Consider the following 12,247-nt stretch of genomic DNA (forward strand, 5'->3'; position numbering starts at 1 on the left):
AACTAATTTTCCAGGAAAAAACACATAAATGCACCACAGAATCATGATGTAAATAATCAGGGACATTTAGACATATCGCTAATGCTAAAACAGATGCAAACACAAATTGCATCCATTGTACCATTAGCAGAAACATGAGCTTTAACAGTAACAGTACCTACAAACAGGTGGTTACAGTTTGCATTGTTTATTCTCCATTCTTTTACATATGGGTATAAACTGGGTGCATACCACTTGCAGCTCGAATCTAATTTGCACCCATCTGTAAATAGACACTTATATGTGTCATTTATAACCATGCACTAGAGCTAAAGATCAGATCAGATAGTATTTTATTTAGTATACAGAAAAAAGTATAATCATAAAAACAAAGATTAAAATATGTATTAAAAACAGAAAAATCGATACTGAAAAAAAGAACAACAGAGTTGGCTATTACATCCCAGGTTAGTTTTTCGGAAAAAGGACCTACATGTGCTTCCTCATGTCAAATATGAGTGCGTTTCCCGTCTGAACGCATTGACAGATCAGACTAGTGGCGATTTTAAGGTGGTCACGGAGCTCAGAAAAAATAGAGCACTGTAGCGATAGTCAGATCATTAAACTGCACTTTTTTATTTCGAGCCTTCAAGACCTCTTGTATATACTTTAGTATATACTTATACATGTATGTACTTTGTGGGCTCTGGAGATCAGCACTAGGACTTGTCTACTTCTGCTAAGGGACTTTTTTCTGTTCAACTGCCTCTATTTCACAGTCTTCATAGAAAACCACCAGCAGAGGTCAGTAAAATGCCACAATTACTTTCTGCTTGTTCAATTGCCTCTATTTACCTGTCTTGATTAAAAATGACCAGTAGAGGTCAGTAAAATACCAGAAATGCTTTGTGCTTAGGGACTTTATTTTTTTATTTTTCTGGCAACTGCCTCTATTTAAATTCCTTGATAGAAAACGACCAGCAGAGATCAGTAAAATACCAGAATCACTTTAGCATTCTATAGATTCCAGTCCATAGAAATTGTCTTCCACGAGCACCCGTAGACAATATTTTTTTCAAATCTTGTATTTTAAGTGATATAACTACCGAAGGCCCTGATATTATATTATAAACTGAGCTTCGGACTATACCATTTCCAGCTGAAAGGCACTATTTTTCTCCATGTGTCCTCATACCTGGCGTGTTACGCAGTTTGGTGCTTAATTACCCTACATGTTAAAGAACAGTAGGTGATCCGGCACCCAGGCTAATGTGCTGCATAGCTAAATACATATAAGGTCCCAAAGGCAAGACTGATTGCATTGCAAATGCTTGTTTCTTCTATGTTGCCACGTTGTCTATTGGATATCTCTATCACATAACCATATTTTAACATGTAGTGTTTTTGGGTAAGTCCATCTATATCTGCACCAAATGCTGCCAAGATTGCCAGTTTGAAAATTGACTTTATAAATTGTAGTGAACAGGCCCAGCTACTCTGAAGTACTGAAGACATTAATGAAATTATTTTACCATGTTCTTTAAGATTATTTTGTTGGTTAGTTGTTTTTACAAGTTTTTTTAGTTTATTATTTTGGTTTGTTGTATTTCAGCAACGTGGCAGCTGAAAAGATTTTGTAGGCACCTCAGTGTCTTCCGTATACAGGTGAACTTTTTTTAGCTTGGTGAAGATGGAAGAAACATTTTGATTCTTACTTTCGTGACTACAGGGGGTGAGCATTTTTCAGGATCTAGGAAGCATGGTGTGTTACGACATAATCTTGAGGAGGAAGGGGTATATATTTATGATAGTTTAGAAGAGGGGAAGATAGAGAATGGCGATTAAGAAGCAAGGGTTACTTATGAGATGTTGGTAAAAATGCTTGAATTATGGCTTTAAATGCAAACAAATGTGGTTTTGGAGAGAAATACATGTTTTCCACACCAACAAGCTAAATTGGAGCGGATTGCAGTTAATGTCTTCTGTCTAAGGAATATTGCAAGACCATGAGAATTTGAAGAATGTATTAACTTATGTAGAACCAATTGATCTGTTGCTCAAATAATCTCAAATTGAAAGAGAAGTTATTGTCAAAAAGTTCTAGCTAAAAGGAAATAGCTGCATCATTGAAAGGGTGGTGCACACTTCAAGTTAGGTGAAAGAAATGAGTTTGGATGAACAGGAAGTTTCTAAGATAGCAATATTGGTTGTCCTAAACAGCGAGGAGACAATTAAGAAGATCAGATAAAGAACCTTTATTAAACACCAACTGCAGTAAAGTCAAATGTTATTGGTGTGGCAGTAACCACCATATCTCAAGTAATCAAACTGTTATTCCAAAACCTATTTGCGGGAAAAATGGGAGAATGGGTATGTAAAAGTTTGCCAAAATATGGTAAAGAAGAAGGAGGTGTAATTCAACCAGTTGATGCCATTCACAATGGAGTAGAAATAGTTTTGCCTTAGATTGTGTGCTACTGTTGGGTTTGATAGTGGTAAATTGGTCATGCTAGAATGCAAAATTGTGATTCTTGACTAAATGAAGGCGGACAAGTTAGATTTGGGTTATCATACTATTAGGTGATAATATCAAGAAGATTCCTTTGGCAAAGATGGCATAGAATTATAACAATCTGATATCAATCCACTTAAATATAGGGGAACCACCACTGATTTTGTAGGTTATAAACCCATGTTGATAAATTTCAGAGGAAGAGAAACTTGCAGCAAGGTCTAGATTGCCAAGAGGGGTGACAGATGATTAGTGTTGATCCCAACTCTCCTGTGCAGCTACTAATGGTAATCAGGATGGCTGAAGATGAAGATACAAGGGACTATATGTATATGTAAATGTAATTTGCACTTGTATAGCACCTATCACCCAGGGGTCTCTAAGCGCTGTACAAATACCGCTGTGGAACCCTTCCTGGCCTGTTTCTGTTAGGTGTCCACTCCTGGGCACCCCCAAGGTGAAGCCAGGCATCCTAGTGTTGTTAGGGCCGGTGTGGAGATTAAGCAAGCTATTGCCCAGAGTTGCAGAGTGGTACCCATGATTAAAGTAGGCACCGAGGCGAGAATTATCAGGTTCGAGGACATTGAGCCCAAGACCCTGCCGTGACGGGGATTGAACCCTGGTCCCGGGCCAGACGTCTGCCTCAGGGTCTGCCGCTCCAATCGGTGAGCCACACTTCTCCATACACAAAGAAAAAATGACGTGAGTGAATCTTCACATGTAAGTGTACTCTTAAACGTTTGAGTAGCTTTAGTACTTTTGGCTATTCACCATTTACGAGTATAATGTTACTCAAAAGTGTAGACTTACATGTCCTCACCTACTGAAATAGGGGATGGATTCACAGAAAATGTCAAATGCAACTGCAAAGTCACTGCGTGTAGAGACTTTACGACTGTGTTCTACATTCCACAAATTATATATCATAAATGTAGAACAATATTAGAACCTTGTTTCATAAGTGTTTTTCTAATTACCAACTTTGTTCTACACTCTATACCCTAGCAGATGTAGTCTCTGGATGAAAGAAAGTGTGGTAAAGCCCTGCTAGGAGTATCGGCTCCTACAAGGTAACCAAAAAGGAAGTCGATACTCACTAGACAGGAATTGACATCCATTCTATGCCACTCAGAAGAGTTTCGCTAAGGAGAAAGAAACAGACACTGGGAGAGTAACAGATGGAAACTCAAAAACAGAGACAGAGGCATATGTAGAGACAGGGACGGGGGAGTAGAAGAGAGAATGAGGGAGTAACCGAGCGAAATTCTGGAGCAAGGCAAGAAGCTATTTCAAAACTAAAGACACAATCAATCTAAATGTAAGAAATTGAATTACTATTTGGGATGGGTGACTACCCAACTTAAGGAATAAACACAACTCCTGCAAGTGTCAACGAAGCAAGGCACTAAATTAACCCAAGCTCATATCCCTGGTAGCTATGGCACAGAGCACGCTGGCTTAACTTAGGGTGATATGTAAACTATTCATGCAGTACTGGTAGTTTACTAGTAGTTTAATACATTCAACATGCAAAACAAAGCCAATACTAAACTGAATTAGAAAACAGAGTAACATTTTAAAAACAAAATGAGAAAAATCCAATAAAGGGAACCAGGGATATGAATTTTTAAAGCTTTCAGAAAAAATAGCACCGAAAAGCCCAAAGCGATAAGGACAATCAATGGAAAATTGGGACCTAAGCACAATTTTAGACTGACTGTGATGGAGCACGGGTCAGATATATCAGTCACGTTCATCCTGGTCAAAGATTTTATCTTCTGACTTAGGGCCTGAGTTACAGTTTGGCGGACACAGTTACCCTGTCACAAACAGGACCGATATCCCGTATGCTCTATTACAAGTCCATTATATCCTATGGCACTTGTAATACAGAGGACGGGATAGCCTTCATGCTTATGACAGAGTAACCGATCTGCCAAACTCTAAATCAGGCCCATCATCCTTTAAGTTTTAAAGCACTACTGGGGTACACTTATGAAGCCCCCAGGAATGCAGTGGAAGCAATTAGAGACTGACAGGGTGTACATCAGAGGCTGACAGTGGGGTCCAGTCCAAGTCCAGTTGCCACTGATCAGCTGGGTACTTCTAGAAAAAGCAGACTTGTAGTTTGTTGTGCCCTGTTGTAACACTGCAGGTTGAACAGGTGGCCAGCTTTAAGATTGTACCATGGATTATCGAGGCTAGGAATATCGTAATACACTAATATTGCGGAGCGGACAGACTATTGAAAGAGATTTTTAAGGAAGAACATTTACTATTCTTAACTCCACTACTATGCCCTTTAAAAATATATATGAATGTATGTATATACATATATACATAAATATGAATATTCACTGAAAAAACAAAGGTTACGAGGGCAATTATAGTTAGGAACATTTTTTAAAAGTTAGAAATTCCCTGCAAAAAAACAAAGGTTACATGAATGTTATAGTTCAGCATAGATTTGACACACAGAACCATAGAAATTCAGCAGTTATAGTTACTTAAGCTCACTATAAAGTATGCCCCTGCAATGCACCGCTTATGACCTCACATATTACATCACTCATGACATGGTCAGTGACATCATGGATGACATCACTGATGACATCTCAAAACTGCTAGTGTCTGAGTGGCAGCATGAGTGTCTGAGCGGGTCTGTGACTGGGTGCATCAGTGTCTGAGTAGGTCTGTGAGTGTCTGAGTGGGTCTGTGAGTGTCTGAGTGGGTCTGTGAGTGGGTGCATGAGTCTCTGTGAGAAAGTGTTTGAGTGTAAGTTGGTCTGTGAATGGGTGTTTCAGTATCTTAGTGGGTCTGTGAGTGGGTGCGTGAGTCTCTGTGTGAGCCAGTGACAGGGTGTGTTAGTGTCTGAGTGGGTCTGTGAGTTGGTGAGTGGGTCTTTGAGCAGGTACGTAATTGGGTGAGTAAGTGTCTGAGTTGGTGGTGAGTCTCTGAGTGGGTGAGTGAGTCTCTGAGTGAGTGCATGAGTATCTGAGTTGGTATATGAGTGGGTGCATGAGTCTCTGAGTGGGTCTGTGAGTGAGTGCATGAGTGTGTGAGTGGGTGTATGAGTGTCTGAGTGGGTCTGTGAGTGGGTGTGAGAGTGTTTAAATGGGAAGGGGAGTGGGTGCATTAGTGTCTGAGCAAGTGTGTGAATGTATTTTCATTGAATTTCTAAGTTTTTGTAAATTCTATGTCCTAACTCTAGAGTTCCTGTAACCTTTGATTTTTTCAGTGAATTTCCATGTTGTTTTAAAGTTATTTCCTAACTATAATGTCCCTTTAAACTTTATTTATTTTAGTTAATTTATTTGTTTTTTTAGAGTTATTTCCTAACTATAACGTCCCTGTAACCTTTGTTTTTTTTGGTGAATTTATAAGGTTTAAAAAAATCCTAACTATAACCTGTAGTCTTTGAGAGTGGGTTTGTGAGTGGCTGTTTAGGTCAGTGAGTAGGTGCATGAGTGTCTGTATGGATCCATGAGTGGGTATGTGAATTACTGTATATGTAAGTGAGTGGGTGTATGAGTTGCTAGATGGGTGTGTGAGTGGTTTTGTGAGTAGTTTTCTGGACAAGTGAGTGGGTATGCGAGTGGCTGCATGGGTGTGTGAGTGGTATTGTGGGTATGTGAGTGTGTATGTCAGTGGCTGAATGGGTCTGTGAGTGGGTGTGCAAGTGGGTTTGTGGGTGTGTGACTGGGTGCGTGAGCCTCTGGGTAGGTCTGTGAGTGGGTGCATGAGTCTCCAAGTAGGTAGGTTATTGGGTTCATGACCCTCTGATTAGGTCTGTGAGAGGATGCGAGTGTGTCTGTGAGTGGCTGCATGTGTATCTGAGTGGATATGTGAGTGAGTGCATCAGTGTCAGAATGGGTCTTTGAGTGGGTGTGTGAGTGTCTGGTGGGTAGCTGAGTGGCTACCTGGGTGTCTGAGTGGGTCTTTGAGTGGATGTGTCAGTGTCTTAGTGGGTCTGTGAGTGGGAATGTGAATGTCTGTGAGTAGGTACATAAGTTTCTAAGGGGGTTTGTAAGTGGGTGCATGAGTTTCTGTGTGTTTCTTATTTGGTATGCCAGTGTCTGATTGGGTCTGCGAGTAGGTGCATGAGTCTGAGTGGGTTTATGAGTGGGTGTGATAGTGGGTGCATGAGTTGGTGTGTGAGCCTGAGTGGGTGTGAGTGGGTGAAGAGTGTATGAGTTGCTCTGTGAGTGGGTGCATGAGTGTCTAAGTGGGTGTGTGAGTCTCTGAGTGGGTCTGTGAACATATGTCTGAGTATCTGAGTCAGTCTGTGAGTGGGTGTGTGAGTGTCGAAGTAGGTAGGTGAGTGTCTGAGTGGGTCCATGAGTGGGTGTGAGAGTATCTTAGTGGGAAATTGAGTGTGTGCATTAGTGTCTGAGGGAGAGTATGAATGTATTTTTTTCAGCAAAATTCGCAAATCCATCACAATAGTACATGGGGTCACATTGGGTGTCGCAACAGAGTCCCCAAACATGAAAAAAACATTGGTTTGGGGCATTTTGATGCCCATAAGCAGTCCCTCAGAGACTACCTACTATGCACTCATGGGGTCAGGGTACCTCTTCCATGACCACTTCTATAATATACAACCTTTATTTTCAGCCGCCCGGACCGTCTCCCATTATATAAAATGGTAGCCACTCAAACACAGCATGCTGTTGGTTGGTGGATTCACAACACTTCATGAATGATTCGTGGAGAATTCGGGTTCCTAGGTATACAAATATGTTGTACCTTTAATATCTCAAAAACTACGGGACAGATTTACACCAAATAAAAACAAGCATTTGCAATGCAATAGGTCTCGCATTAGGAAAGTGTGAGCTATTGGTATTGTAAATTACCATGTTTTTTAAATATGTGTTGGCTTTGAAAATATATAAATTAATAGCATTGTTATTCACAAAGCCAATAGCTTACACTTTCCTAATGTGAGTCCTATTGGCCATGGCAATGATTGTTGGTAGCAAGCAAGCACAGGGCTGTTGTGGTGCTGAGTGATGCTGTTGTGGTGCTGAGTGATGCTGTTGTGGTGCCGAGTGATGATGTGGTTGGGCTGAGGGATGTGGTCGTGTATTAGAGTGATGTGGCGGTGTCCCAGAGTGATGTGGCGGTGTCCCAGAGTGATGTGGCGGTGTTCCTGAGTGATGTGGTGGTGTTCCTGAGTGATGTGGTGGTGTTCCTGAGTGATGTGGTGGTGTTCCTGAGTGATGTGGTGGTGTCCGTGAGTGATGTGGTGGTGTCCGTGAGTGATGTGGTGGTGTCCGTGAGTGATGTGGTGGTGTCCCTGAGGGTTGTGATGGTGCCCCTGAGTGGTATGGTGTTGCCCCTGAGTGATATGGTGGTGCCCCTGAGTGATGTGGTGGTGTCCCAGAGCAGTGTGTGGCATGCAGCAGTGTGTGGCGTGCAGCAGTGTGTGGCACACAGCAGTGTGTGGTGTGCAGCAGTGTGAGGCGTGCAGCAGTGTGAGGCGTGCAGCAGTGTGCGGCGTGCAGCAGTGTGAGGCGTGCAGCAGTGTGAGGTGTGCAGCCATGTGAGGCATGCAGCAGTGTGAGTCGTGCGGTAGTATGCAGCAGTGTGAGTAATGCAGCAGTGTGCAGCAGTGTGCAGCAGTGTAAGGCATGCACCAGTGTGAGGCGTGCAGCATGCAGCAGTGTGAGTAATGCAGCAGCGTGCAGAAGTGTGAGGCGGGCAGCAGTGTGAGGTGTGCAGCAGTGTGCAGCATGCAGTAGTATGAGTAATGCAGCAGTGTGCAGCGTGCTGCAGTGTGCTTGGAGCAGTGTGAGGCATGCAGCAGTGTGTGGCGTGCAGCAGTATGAGGCGTGCAGCAGTGTGTGTCGTGCAGCAGTGTGTGGCGTGCAGCAGTGTGAGGAGTGCAGCAGTGTGAGGCGTGCAGCCATGTGAGGCATGCAGCAGTGTGAGTTGTGCAGTAGTGTGCAGCATGCAGCAGTGTGAGTAATGCAGCAGTGTGCAGCAGTGTGAGGCGTGCAGCAGTGTGAGGTGGGCAGCAGTGTGAGGCGTGTGGCAGTGTGCAGCATGCAGCAGTGTGAGTAATGCAGCAGTGTGCAGCAGTGTGAGGCGTGCAGAAGTGTGAGGCGGGCAGCAGTGTGAGGCGGGCAGCAGTGTGAGGCGGGCAGCAGTGTGCAGCATGCAGTAGTATGAGTAATGCAGCAGTGTGCAGCCTGCTGCAGTGTGCGGCGTGCAGCAGTGTGCGGTGTGCAGCAGTGTGTAGCGTGCAGCAGTGTGAGGCATGGAGCAGTGTGTGGCGTGCAGCAGTGTGTGGAATGCAGTAGTATGAGTAATGCAGCAGTGTGCAGCGTGCTGTAGTGTGCAGCGTGCAGCAGTGTGCGGTGTGCAGCAGTGTGTGGCGTGCAGCAGTGTGAGGCATGGAGCAGTGTGTGGCGTGCAGCAGTGTGTGCAATGCAGCAGTGTGTCATGCAGCAGTGTGAGGCGTGCAGCAGTGTAAGGCCTGCAGCAGTGTGCAGCATGCAGCAGTGTGAGTAATGCAGCCGTGTGCAGTGTGCAGCAGTGTGAGTAATGCAGCAGTGTGCAGTGTGCAGCAGTGTGAGGCTTTCAACATTGTGTGGGTTGCAGCAGGGTGTGGCGTGCAGCAGTGTGAGGTGTGCAGAAGTGTGAGGTGTGCAGCAGTGTGAGGTGTGCAGCAGTGTGCAGCATGCAGCAGTGTGAGTAATGCAGCAGTGTGCAGCATGCAGCAGTGTGGGGCATGCAGCAGTGTGCAGCATGCAGCAGTGTGCAGCATGCCGCAGTGTGAGTAATGCAGCAGTGTGCAGCGGGGTGAGTAATGCAGCAGTGTGCAGTGTGCAGCAGTGTGAGGCGTTCAACATTGTGTGGCGTGCAGCAGTGTGTGGCGTGCAGCAGTGTGAGGTGTGCAGCAATGTGGCGCGCAGCAGTGTGGCATGCAACAGTGTGGCGTGCAGCAGTGTGGCGTGCAGCAGTGTGGGGCAAGCAGCAGTGTGTGGCGTGCAGCAGTGTATTGAATGCAGCAGTGTCATGCAGCAGTGTGCAGCATGCAGCAGTGTGAATAATGCAGCAGTGTGCAGCAGTTTGTGGCGTGCAGCAGTTTGTGGCATGCAGCAGTGTGTGGCGTGCAGCAGTGTGTGGCAAGCAGCAGTGTGAGTAATGCAGCAGTGTGCAGCGTGCAGCAGTGTGAGGCATGCAGCAGTGTGAGTTGTGCGGTAGTGTGCAGCATGCAGCAGTGTGAGTAATGCAGCAGTGTGCAGCGTGCAGCAGTGTGAGGCATGCAGCAGTGTAAGGTGTGCAGCAGTGTGAGGCGTGTAGCAGTGTGTGGTGGGCAGCAGTGGGTGACATGCAGCAGTGTGAGTAATGCAGCAGTGTGCAGCGTGCAGCAGTGTGAGGCTTGCAGCAGTGTGAAGCGTGCGGCAGTGTGCAGCATGCAGCAGTGTGAGTAATGCAGCAGTCTGCAGCATGCAGCATGCAGCAGTGTGAGGCGTGCAGCAGTGTGAGGCGTGCAGCAGTGTGTGGCATGCAGCAGTGTGAGGCATGCAGCAGTGTGTGGTGTGCAGCAGTGTGTGGTGTGCAGTATTATGAGGCGTGCAGCAGTGTGAGGCGTGCAGCAGTGTGAGGCGTGCAGCAGTTTGAGGTGTGCAGCAGTGTGTGGCGTGCAGCAGTGTGTGGCGTGCAGCAGTGTGCAGCTTGCAGCCGTGTGAGTAATGCAGCAGTGAGCAGCAGTGTGAGGCGTGCAGCAGTGTGAGGCGGGCAGCAGTTTGAGGTGTGCAGCAGTGTGTGGCGTGCAGCAGTGTGTGGCGTGCAGCAGTGTGCAGCTTGCAGCAGTGCGAGTAATGCAGCAGTGTGCAGCAGTGTGAGGCGTGCAGCAGTGTGAGGCGGGCAGCAGTTTGAGGCGGGCAGTAGTATGAGTAATGCAGCAGTGTGGAGCAGTGTGAGGCGTGCAGCAGTGTGTGGCGTGCAGCAGTGTGAGGCGTGAGGGGAGGGGGTGTGAGGGTCAGGGGTGAGAGGGTTTGAGGGTGAGAGGGTGTGTGAGGGTGAGAGGGTGTGTGAGGGTGAGAGGGTGTGTGAGGGTGAGAGGGTGTGAGGGTGAGTGAGGGTGAGTGAGGGTGTGTGAGGGTGTGGGGGTGTGAGGGTGAGGGTGAAGGGGTGAGGGTGAGAGGGGGTGTGAGGGTGAGAGGGTGTGTGAGGGTGAGAGGGTGTGTGAGGGTGTGTGAGGGTGAGTGGGTGAGTGAGGGTGGGTGAGGGGGTGTGATGGTGAGGGGGGTGAGAGTGAGGGTGTGTGGGTGAGTGAGGGTGAGGGGGTGTGTGAGGGTGAGAGGGTGTGTGAGGGTGAGAGGGTGTGAGGGTGAGTGAGGGTGTGTGAGGGTGTGAGGGTGAGGGTGAAGGGGGTGAGGGTGAGGGTGAGGGTGTGTGAGGGTGAGAGGGTGTGTGAGGGTGTGTGAGGGTGAGAGGGTGAGAGAGGGTGTCTGAGGGTGAGGGGGTGTGATGGTGAGGGGGGTGAGAGTGAGGGTGTGTGGGTGAGTGAGGGTGAGAGGGTTGTGAGGGTGAGGGGGGTGAGGGTGGGTGCGGTGAGCGTCGGTGAGTGAGGGTGGGTGAGGGTGTCTGAGGTTGAGAGGGTTGGTGAGGGTGGGTGAGAGGGTGAGTGAGGGTGAGGGTGTGTGTGAGGGTGGGGGGTGGGTGAGGGGGTGTGTGAGGGTGGGGGGGTGGGTGAGGGGGTGTGTGAGGGTGGGGGGGTGGGTGAGGGGTGTGAGGGTGTGGGGGTGTGAGGGTGGGTGAGGGTTGTGGGGGTGAGGGGGGTGAGGGTGTGTGAAGGTGGGTGAGGGTGTGAGGGTGGGTGAGTGTGTGTGAGGGTGAGAGGGTGTGCAGGTTGAGGGTGAGTGAGGGCAATAGGGCTGTGAGGATGAGGGGGTGAGAGTGGGTGAGGGTGAGTGATGGTGAGTGAGGGTGGGTGAGGGTGGGAGGGTGAGTGAGGGTGTGTGACGGTGTGTGAGGGTGAGTGAGGGTGTGTGAGGGTGTGTGAAGGTGGGTGAGGGTGTGAGGGTGAGTGAGGGTGTGTGAGGGTGTGTGAGGGTGAGAGGGTGTGCGGGGGTGAGGGTGAGTGAGGGTGAGAGGGTTGTGAGGGTGTGTGAGGGTGAGAGGGTGTGAGGGTGTGTGAGGGTGAGGAGGTGTGAGGGTGAGGGTCCGAAGTAAATGGTGGTAGGGCAGACATCATAAGACAGAGAGACTGCGTGGTGACTTTGTTGGTCAGTTTCAGAATCAGGAGGGGTAGAGTCAGCACAGTCTGCGAGGGATCAACGTGTCTAGAGGCAAAGCATAGCAGATGGTGCGTTGCAGCTAGCAAGTTGAGTGTTTTCAAGCTGAGTGTCTCTAGAGAGATGGCAATACAGCAACAGCATTTGAGGAGCAAGGCTACTGTAAACATTGTCGGCATTGCTGTGGTGGGAAGGGGGGGCGGGGGGCGGGAGTGCATTTCTTTGAAGTCTGATGGGGGGCGGGGGAGCGGCTTTGGAGAGGATTCCTTTGAAGTCTGATGCCGAGGCTCAGACAAATGGTGGTGTGCGAGCGGCTTCCTTTGAAGTCTGATGCCGAGGCAGATGGTGTTTGATGTGCACCCGCCTACCTCACACGCCTGCCTCACATGAACTGTACGCGATCCGCAGTTTCGTAGAGTTTTTGAACTTCTTACTATAATCTCGCCTATTTATCCCTAACGGGATATAATAGGCGAGACCTAAAAAGGGCACTTTCTGGACC

At 47.6% G+C, this 12,247-nt stretch overlaps 1 protein-coding gene across 1 annotated transcript in view; it reads right to left on the reverse strand.

Annotated features, from left to right (window-relative positions):
• The window catches only part of LOC147705871 (fer-1-like protein 4), a 1,142,165-nt gene that overhangs the window by 578,474 nt on the left and 551,444 nt on the right, over positions 1-12,247 (reverse strand). The gene's annotated exons all lie outside the window — the stretch shown is intronic.

The sequence above is a fragment of the Lissotriton vulgaris genome, chromosome 7 (assembly GCF_964263255.1).
Source record: "Lissotriton vulgaris chromosome 7, aLisVul1.2, whole genome shotgun sequence".
NCBI lineage: Eukaryota > Metazoa > Chordata > Amphibia > Caudata > Salamandridae > Lissotriton > Lissotriton vulgaris.